Source organism: Dipodomys spectabilis, unplaced genomic scaffold (genome assembly GCF_019054845.1).
Source record: "Dipodomys spectabilis isolate Male_0828 unplaced genomic scaffold, ASM1905484v1 ptg000527l, whole genome shotgun sequence".
In the NCBI taxonomy this organism is placed as follows: Eukaryota; Metazoa; Chordata; class Mammalia; order Rodentia; family Heteromyidae; genus Dipodomys; species Dipodomys spectabilis.
In genome coordinates, this window is record NW_024871204.1 from 1507670 (window position 1) to 1517172 (window position 9503).

A 9503-nucleotide genomic window follows, 5' to 3' on the forward strand; every position below is an offset into this window, starting at 1 on the left:
ATAAATAATCAGGATTAGAATATATATTAGAATATAAAAAGTATCAATGCAATGTTTTCAGTATAAACTTGTGATACCTTCTAATTGTTCTTGGTTTCGGAATTCACATGGTAAAAAAAACAATGTTGTTTTCTTTAATCTATAAGGGATTTTACTCTGCTGCTCTGTTTATTGTTTTAACTCGCTGGTCCCAAACTGTTTTTCTCCATATTTCTGAAGCATTCCTACTGATTATACTCAAATTTTGCTGATATGATCTCTAAAAGGTATTATTCTTCCACAGGATCCACGGGTCCTAGGATCCCAGGTCCCAGTTACCTGCATCATCAAATAACTAGGGCAAGAGATCTCACCGAGGCCCATGCAACATACCAACAGAAAGTAATTGAAGACCCATCTCAATTTCTCATTTCCTATATTTCAGGGGCCCAATTCCTTGAAATGCAGGAATTAGCAGTAAGTACTTGGGAAATGCAAGGCAACTTAAAATGCAATATGAAATCACAAAATGTGAAAGTACAGTAATTCAAACTTTCTATTTTCAGATGACCATCCCATAGGAGTGAACAAGACCACAAATGTCACAAAACTATTTGTAATACCCCTCTTCTAATAATTAATGAATGATTTCAGTCCAGCATCATGAGGCCAAAAAATAGTTCCTGGAAAGGTAGATCCATAATTGATCTACCAATGCTAGGAATATTTGTCATACAGTTCAAATATAATTCAGAAAAAACATTGATTGAGAAGAACCTTATTGCTTCAAAACACTAGTACTTCAGTCAAACTTGGTTCTGTAGTGTAAAAAGTTTGTCATTCTCAAACCAATGATAACCTACATTTAATCTCCTGAAAGTATATTCCTTTTCAAATAAACTTTTTAAAATCACATTTACCAAAATAACACTTTACAAGTAGATGATATTTAGTGACGTTACTAGTTTTTCAAGTGTAGGGAGCAAGTTACAATAGAGTTGATTTATTTACCCAGCACTAATGCCAAACAGGTTCAACCATTCATTAAAGTGTAGAAATAGGACCTCTCACCATTTGTGTTTTTCAGTAGGTGCTTTGGAAAATTTGTTAAATAGATCAGCCTCCCATATTTCAAACCAAAACATTAGCTAATAAAGTAAATTTCATCACATAAAAAATACTTTTTAAAAAGTCATGAATAGTTGTCCTATCATATGGTGTTTTATGTTTTCCCTATCTGTCTAACATAGTAAGAAATATGACTTTAAGTCTTGAATATGGGTACTCTAAGTCTTGAATATGGGTACTCATCAGAGATTTGACAAACATAAAATCTGTCTTCTTTCTCTATCATATTCCTCTACAGTAGTAAATTTTAGTTTTCCTCTTTTTCCAAAACTCATAGGTAGTAGAAAATATTATCCCATGTAAAATAAAATAATCACAAACCACTTTACAAAGCCATAGGAATACATTCTCAGCCATTTTTAAACTTTCTTGTTGACTACAGATTAATCTTCCAAATGGAGGTGAATAAAATCAGGTCTAGGTGCTTCATGTCTCCAGGCTTGCAAATTGTTACTTCAGATGAATGAATTATGGAAATATAAGCTGACATCAGTTTAAGGATATGCATAATTTAAACTCCATGGAATGTATATGAACCTTTCAAAGTAGGAGCAGACAGTTTAACAGAATGACTATCAGGAAGTTGAAACCAGAGAGGAATAATTGTAAAGACATAGAATGAATGAAAAATGGCACAAGGGTCAAGTACAGCTAGAATACTCAATGTACACATGTGAGAAAGGAAGTGGTAAATCGGAAATAAATCTTGTAGAAGGGGTTGGTTGAGAAGGATAGAAGGAGTGACTCTGATGCAGGAACATTGGACAATTAGATGGACATACTTAATTGAAACACAATAGCACAACCTTTTGTAATTCAGTGAAAAAATACAACAAAAAACAAAAAGACACAAAAAGCACAACCAAACAGCAATCCCTATAGAGTATGATGATGACTTCTCAAAATTTTAAATAGTTCATGAAGGACAATCTTGTGAAAACCATACAAAGTTGTTTAAAGTGGGCAGTTTGGGGTAGAGGAGAATTTTTAACAGATTTAAATAGATTGTCTTAGGTTATAAATCACCTATATCTGCTGCAAATATTTTCTTCTGCATGTTCTCTTGGCCTGAACTGTATACTCCAATCCTGAGCCACACTTGATAGCTTGTAAAGATAGAATGGAAGAAACAAGATCAAGAACCCATTACTCCACCGGAGAGGAAACAGACCTCTCTGTTTTCTCTCATTTCTATTGACTACTTTCATTCATAAGTTTATGTCAAGTGATTTGCATTATATATTTCCTTCTTTGTTCTGGCAAAATAATTGTTCAAAATAATTCAGTAAATATTATATTTCATTTTTTTTCTATCATGCTGTTTACTTATCCAAGCGAGTCCATTAAACTTTCCACTTGCATTTCGGTGCCACGGAAACCCAGCATCAATGTTAATGAGAACAATCTCTAATGTAAAACTTTGTCTCCAAAATACCAGTCCAAGAATCTGTGATCACAAATATTTAGCTATACTTTTTTCTTTTACCTTGAAAGTCTTCTTGTGTCTAAAGTGCCCTCAAAAATCAGTACTCCACCAATTTTTGGTTCAATCACTTCTAACCTCAAAGATATATTTTGCTAACAAGATGCTTAGAGGAAACCGAAGAATACTCCACTTTTATCTTCTCTCTTAAGACTCTCCTTAGATACCATATCAGGAATATTGAAGTTATTCTTTGCAAAATTATTTCAATAGATTATTTTTCTATCCGTCTTGCATTTACTCAAAAAGTTGTATGGAGAAGAATAGAGTATAATCACCCATACCTTGGATGACAGTATCTGTTACAAAAGGACAATGCTCCTATGTCTTATTTCTCTGTCCTCCTCTTAGCTCTTACCTGATTTCCCACTTATCACAGATTCTTGGCTTCAAGCCTAGTGAAGGTGAAGGACTATAAGGGCCTCCCCCATTGCTACATTTTAGGGCTAGATCTCCAGCATGAGGTAATCATGAACGATGCACACAAGGAACACATGTTGGGAGAACAGACTTAAGCATGTCTGGTTTATTTCTGCACAAGGGTTGGGATTTTATAGCCCCAGCTTTCCCAACCTCCGGAGTCCTTCCCAGCCAATTACTTAGCAGGGAGTTGATGATGGGCACTGCTTGGTGACAGGCAATGTTTGGTCCCCTTGGGGCATGTAGGGATCTTGGATAGCTCATGGCTGGCAAGCTAGGCAGACATGACTGTGGGTCACGTCTCTATGAGCAGGAGGTGTGCTTCAACAGCTACTCTAGCTGACTCAACCAGATCTGACCGGCTCTACCCACAAATTTCCCCTTTTCTTTTGAAAGGACCGTCATTATGGTCACCCGTGGTTGGAGGCGTTTTTGCCGGGAGTGCAAGCATTTAATAATTCCTAGGAGAGAAAGCCCTACAAGTGCAAGGCCTCTCCAGATGACCAGAGAGGATGGCAAAAACCATTGTTGTAACTTTTTAAGCACATCTTCTAAAAAGGAGGCAGTGGGAATAAGCTGTATGGTGGTTTGGTTTAGGTGGGTAACATCATGCAGCAGGTTTGGGGTGAAGTTTAAGTACTTAAGGGACCAAGGGCCTTTGATGTAGTTACTAAGTTCAGTGACATTGGGTGCAGGAATGGAAAGCTGACAGACAGAAGTAGTCATTGCATTATATAGTCCTCCTTGTTGTAATTGAAGAAATGTAATCTGTTCTTGGAGCAAGTCTATTTGTTGTGGGAGCACAAGGAGGCCTCCCTTAAGATGATTGGCAACTAGTAAATGTTGTAATTCTATGGATGACAGTTGAGGGATGAGCTGGTTTATCTGTTGCACAGTGGACACGCTTTGGGACAGCAATATGGCAGCACTGGTAGATGAAGCCACTGTAGCGATGATTTCGGACCCGATTGCAATGATCAATCCTACTGCTCTTTTGCTGCGTGGGCGAATCAATTGAACCTGGGAAAACTGAGAGTCATTAGTAGCCAGAACAATAAATGGGGGAACACGTACCAAACCTGCAAAAGGCTATGAGTCATTGGGTTGCCAGTGATTGCTGAGAGTGCAAGTAGTGGAGGAGTTGTCTCCTAGACAAAAAAAGAATGGGGCTCTACCCACTACCATTCCTGACACCTGGTCGTATCCATATTGGTTACAGCGACGAGTATTGGCCAATAGGAAAGGGGACAAATCGAGGCAGGAATGTGATGAGCAAACGATTGGCATGGTGGCTCCTAGGTCTCCCAATCGTCCTCCTGAAGAGTCAAAAAACTGATTTAGATTTTGAGGTTTGGGATCTTTTTCAGATTGGTTGTATATAGCCGGGTAGAGGGACAACGCGAGCTCCCCAAACACTTTGCCTTGCCAGGAATTGGCACAAAGGCTAATCACTAATTCCTCAAGAGGAGTGCAAATAGTGCCAAAGCTATCAAACTCCCTGGTGGGCACAACTGCATATGAAAATGTATGTCAGTAGCCTGATTACAATTTTTTTCCAGTGGGACAAATGGGGTAGGGTCCTGTGTAGTTCCACCATCCCATCCCATGCGTTACTGTTGCGAGGGTATGGTACAGCCATCAAATTGCTTTATCATCTCGTTTGAAAAACAAAAAGAGATGGCTCCCTTCCATCTAAAAGTAAGGTTTGTTTTTTGATGCCATAAGGCATCTGCTGAGAAAGGAAGGCCAACCCTGCCATTGGAAGAAAGCATTTGAGATCATTAAGATTTGGGGGCTGGGCACTAAAGTTATCTTACCCTGCCCTGAAGCAGATTGAGAATTGGCTGTAATAATGGCACACAATAGGAGGAATAGAGTACCATGCCCCGGGTCAGGGTCTGGGGCCATAACCTGGGCTTGTTCAACCAATATCTTTAGGTCTCCCCAAGTGTTGGCATGGGCTCTAGCTCGAGGTTTGTGTCTCCTCCTCCTCGCACTGTTCAAGCATAGCTGACGCATCTTGTGCTTAGGTGGTGATGGTTGGTCAGACAACTCCAGCTGGGATCCAAACAGGTTTATCACTGGTGTCTGGAAAGATACAAGCAAATCCTGTCCCTTGTGCCATTAAGGGAGCAGGGCTCTCCCATTTTCTTGTGATGGGGTCCCTCCATCTATCCAAAGGGACCAGAGTAGGTGTTTCATGAGTCCCCAGTACAGGGAGGTGGGGGTCCCACATGTGGTGGGTGTGAATGTTAAAAAGATTTTACTATAAGGCAATAATTTAATTGTGTTTGGGGATTTTTAAGCCCTAGCCCCTCCAGTTCCCCCTTTTCTTTTAAAAGAATGGTCTTGATTTCTTTATGACTGTGTTCAACAATGGCTTGCTCTTGTGGGTTATATGGAATACCTGTGTGGGGTGTAATGTTCCAAAAGGTACAAAATTCACAAAAATGTTTGGAGGTGTAAGCAGAGCCATTGTCTGCTTTAAGGGTCCAAGAAACTCCCATAATTGTAATGGCATGTAGAAGTGATTTAACAGCGTGCCTTTTTTTTTCACTGTTAAGGCTAAACCAGTTATAAAGCCTGAGAATGTATCTATGCATTCAGGGATGTATTTTTGTTTACCGAATTGGGGGATATGGGTTATGTCCATTTGCCATGTGTTATTGGGTCTAAGGCCTCGTGGATTTGTTCCCATGGGTTGAAGTCATCCTAAGGGTAAAAGAGGTGCACAAGAAAGAGCAGGACCGAATCATGTGCTTGCATTGTTGGTGTGTTAAATCAGGAAATAACTGTTTGATATAAGCTGCCGATAAATGAAAACGATCATCTAACGTTCGGGCCTGGTCCATGCACATATTTGTGAGTAGTACAGTTGGTGTGACAGCACGATCAATGGCTTCATTACCAGCAGCTAGGGGTCTGGGGAGGTTAGTATGAGATCTAATGTGTTGAATGTACCAGGGTTGGACACGATTGTCTAATACATTTTGTAGTTTACACATTATTTTTGCTACATCATGACCATCATCTTGTAATAAAGCTCCAGGAAGAATGGCAACAGTTTGTACAGTATATAAACTATCAGAAAAAATATTAAGAGGTTCTTTGGGAAAAGATGTGAGGGCAAGCAAAATGGCCAGTAATTCAGCAGCTTGAACAGACAGGGAATGTTTTTGAAGCATGTATTTTTTAGTATTGGCATTGTAAAATCCATAAACAGTTTTGTTAACATCTGTAAAAAGTACAATGGCTTGATGTATAGGTTGCCCATTGGGACGAGTACAACATTTCCATGAAAGTGGGAGTTCTTGGGTAACTTTTAAAACGAGGTTTTTGGGCATATGATTATCAATGTTAAAATAGTAATGGATGACTTGTAAAGCTAATGCCTCTTCGGTTGTTAGGAAATCAAAGATTGTTTTTGTAATGGGCCATGTAAGATGGTCAGGGAATCGGCCATAAGTTTGACGGCATCATTCCGCACCTTTGATGGCCAGATTGCATAGCATGGTAATGGATGTGCTAATTTTTGGTAATTGGGAAGTGGCAAGGTATACCCATTGTAACAAAACCATGGGTTTGCGTCAGCGCCACCATTAGGCCATTATTATTTAATATAATTAGGTTGATTTCTTGGGTGGTATCTAAAAACACCAAGGGTGTTGAAGGGTGTTGAACATAGTCAATCAGCGACTTGTGAAACTTGTTGAGCATCAGGTGAAAGTATATGAAGGGAAGTTGGGTCAGAGGGTCCTTGAAGCAATTGAAATAACAGTTGGAGTTGTTGGGTGGGGAGACACATAAAATTGCATAACCAGTTGATATGTCCACATAATTGTTGTAATTCAGTTAAAGTATATTGGGTTTTAATGACAATATGAGGCCCATTTGGGGTAATTGTTTGATTAAATGGTATCCAAGATAGGCGTAAGGGGCTTTGAGTTGAATTTTTTCGGGGGCAATATTAAGGCCCAGCACTGTAAAGTTCTCTTTGAGTTGTGTTAAACAGATTTGCATGGTTGTAGCATCTTTATGTGCTATTAAAAAGTCATCCATGTAATGGACACAAAAGCATTTGGAAAGCAAAGTCCTAATAGCATGGGCAACATACATCTGACATATAGTAAGGCTATTTTTCATACCTTTAGGGAGAACTTTCCATAGATATCAGTGAGTACGTAGTTGACAATTAGGTTCCCATACTGAGAAGGCAAAATATTCTTTATCTTTGGGGTGTAGGGGGGTGGAAAAAAGCAGTCCTTGATGTTAATAATGGCAATGTGCCAATCTTTGGGTATTGCAGAAGAGTGTGGAAGTCCGGGTTGAAGCGTTCCTATCTTTTGTATATGACTATGGAACGTAGATCATGGAGAAATCTCCACTTTCCTTGAGCCCTTTTTTGGATAATAGAAATGGGGAATTGTGGGGACTGATGCTAGGTTCTATGTGTCCCTTTTTTACTTGCTCCTCCACTAGAACCTGGAGATGAGGGAGCTTTTCAGAGGAAATAGGCCACTATTCGACCCAAATGGGTTTGGTGGTGTCCCATTGGAGTGGAACTGGCTCTGGTAATGCAACAGTGGCCATTGGAATTGGGGGTAGTGTGGGTTATTAACGGCTCGATCGGTTATGATGTCTTCATAAAAAGCCTTACCATCTGTTGTTATCAGAGTACCCATATTAGTGAGGACATCTGTTCCTCAAAGATTGTATGGAAGGCCAGGGGCAACAAGAGGTTTAAAAGCCCCGGTGGCCCCACCACAGTTTTCCCGTCTTACAGGCCATTGGACATGGAGGGAATCTGTTTTTCCACCGACACCTTGTATGCAGGCGCCAGGAATTAGGTTCCATCCCAATCCTTCTACTTCATCTTTTCTAAGGACTGTACAGTCAGCTCCTGTATCAATGATGCCCTTAAATTCTGTTCCATTGATTTTAAGTTTCATTCTAGCTTTTCCATTTTGGGTAGGAGTAGTCCATAATACTTGAGGTGGTGGCTGTTGCCTTTGTCCTATTGTGGTCGGGGCTGAGGACTGCCGCTTATTTAGTTGAAAGGCTGAGTCGTAGAGCAGCATTCAGAGGTCCAATGAAAACCCTTTTTGCATTTACGACATACAGAAGGAGGTTGTTTTCTTTTGGGTGAGCCCCAGAGTGATGGGCAATCCTTTATAAAATGACCAGTTCTGCCACATCCCCAACAAGGTCGATTTCCCATTCTGCCATTAGGGGACGCGCGAGCACTGGCAGTCATAGAGGCTAAAGGAGGTGCAAGGATACTCAGCATGAGTTGATGACCCCAAATCTTTGGTGGATAGGATGCAATCAGTGATCTCCATATTTCATTCAGGGGCAATGGCTTTTCTGCATTCCTGTGTAGCCCCTTCCCATATTAGGCTCTTGATTAGCACATCTCAGGCTCCAGCATGGGATACTTTCCAGGCCACTGCTTCTTGAACAAAGGCAACGAAGTCAGTGAAAAGATCATTGGGACGTTGTATGAGGGGTTTTAGTTGTTTGTTCCCTTCTTTAGAAGGGACTGAGGAGACAACCCTCAACGCACAGAGGCGTACTTGGTCAAAGTACTGTGGAGGTGCTACTGCTTGTGCGGCAGGAGACGCATAAGCTGCCTCACCTTTTAAAAAATCAGGGTCCCCCATGGTGGCATCCTGCCCTCTGGTAGTGATATTTTGTGTGCTTTGTTGTTAACATTCATCAGAAAAAGCAGCCTTCCATAAAAGGAAGACCCTGAAGATAATGCTGTGTTCATTAAACTCTTCCAATCATGGGGCAGTTAAGATCAATGCTAAGGGTTTCAAGCATCTGTTGAGCATTCAGGGACTGTAACCCATCTTCCCTGACAGCGGCCCAGTATTTGTCAAGTACTTTTGGGTCATGGGGATACCATTGGTTAGGTCATACAGAGGTTCGGTGGACGTTTACCGGGAATATGAACTGGGGTTCATTTATAGGCTTGGCTGTCGTTGCCATGATAGTTGTGGGGCCCATGAACAACTGTTGTATTACATGGGGAACAATGGGTTTTTGTTCTTGGGCAAAGTTGGATATCTCTGCCCAAGGATACAAAGTTTTCTGAGGGGAGTTCCCAGGCTGGCCTAAACAGCAAAAAGAAGTGATTGGGCAGGCTTCCTGGGACTGATAGTGTGGGAGAGGCGGTTTTACAAGCATAGCTGGCCAGCCCCCTGTGTCACTTGATAGTGGAAGTTGTTGGTTATCTGTGTTCTTGCTGGAATTGTTTGCTGTATCACAAGAAGATGGGAGTGCTTGAGCAGCTTCGCAATTTTCCTTTTGTTGTTTCTTCTTGCAGCGAGGTGTTAAATGCCTACAGAGTTTCCCCTTCTTCTTTCCCTGATAGACAGGCTTGAATACCTACTATGATGGGGTAAAAGGTTAGGGGCAGCTCAGCGCCTTCACGGATTTCCTTTTTATGAGCTTCCTGAAGGACGTGGGTCCACCTGTCTGGATCCCAAAT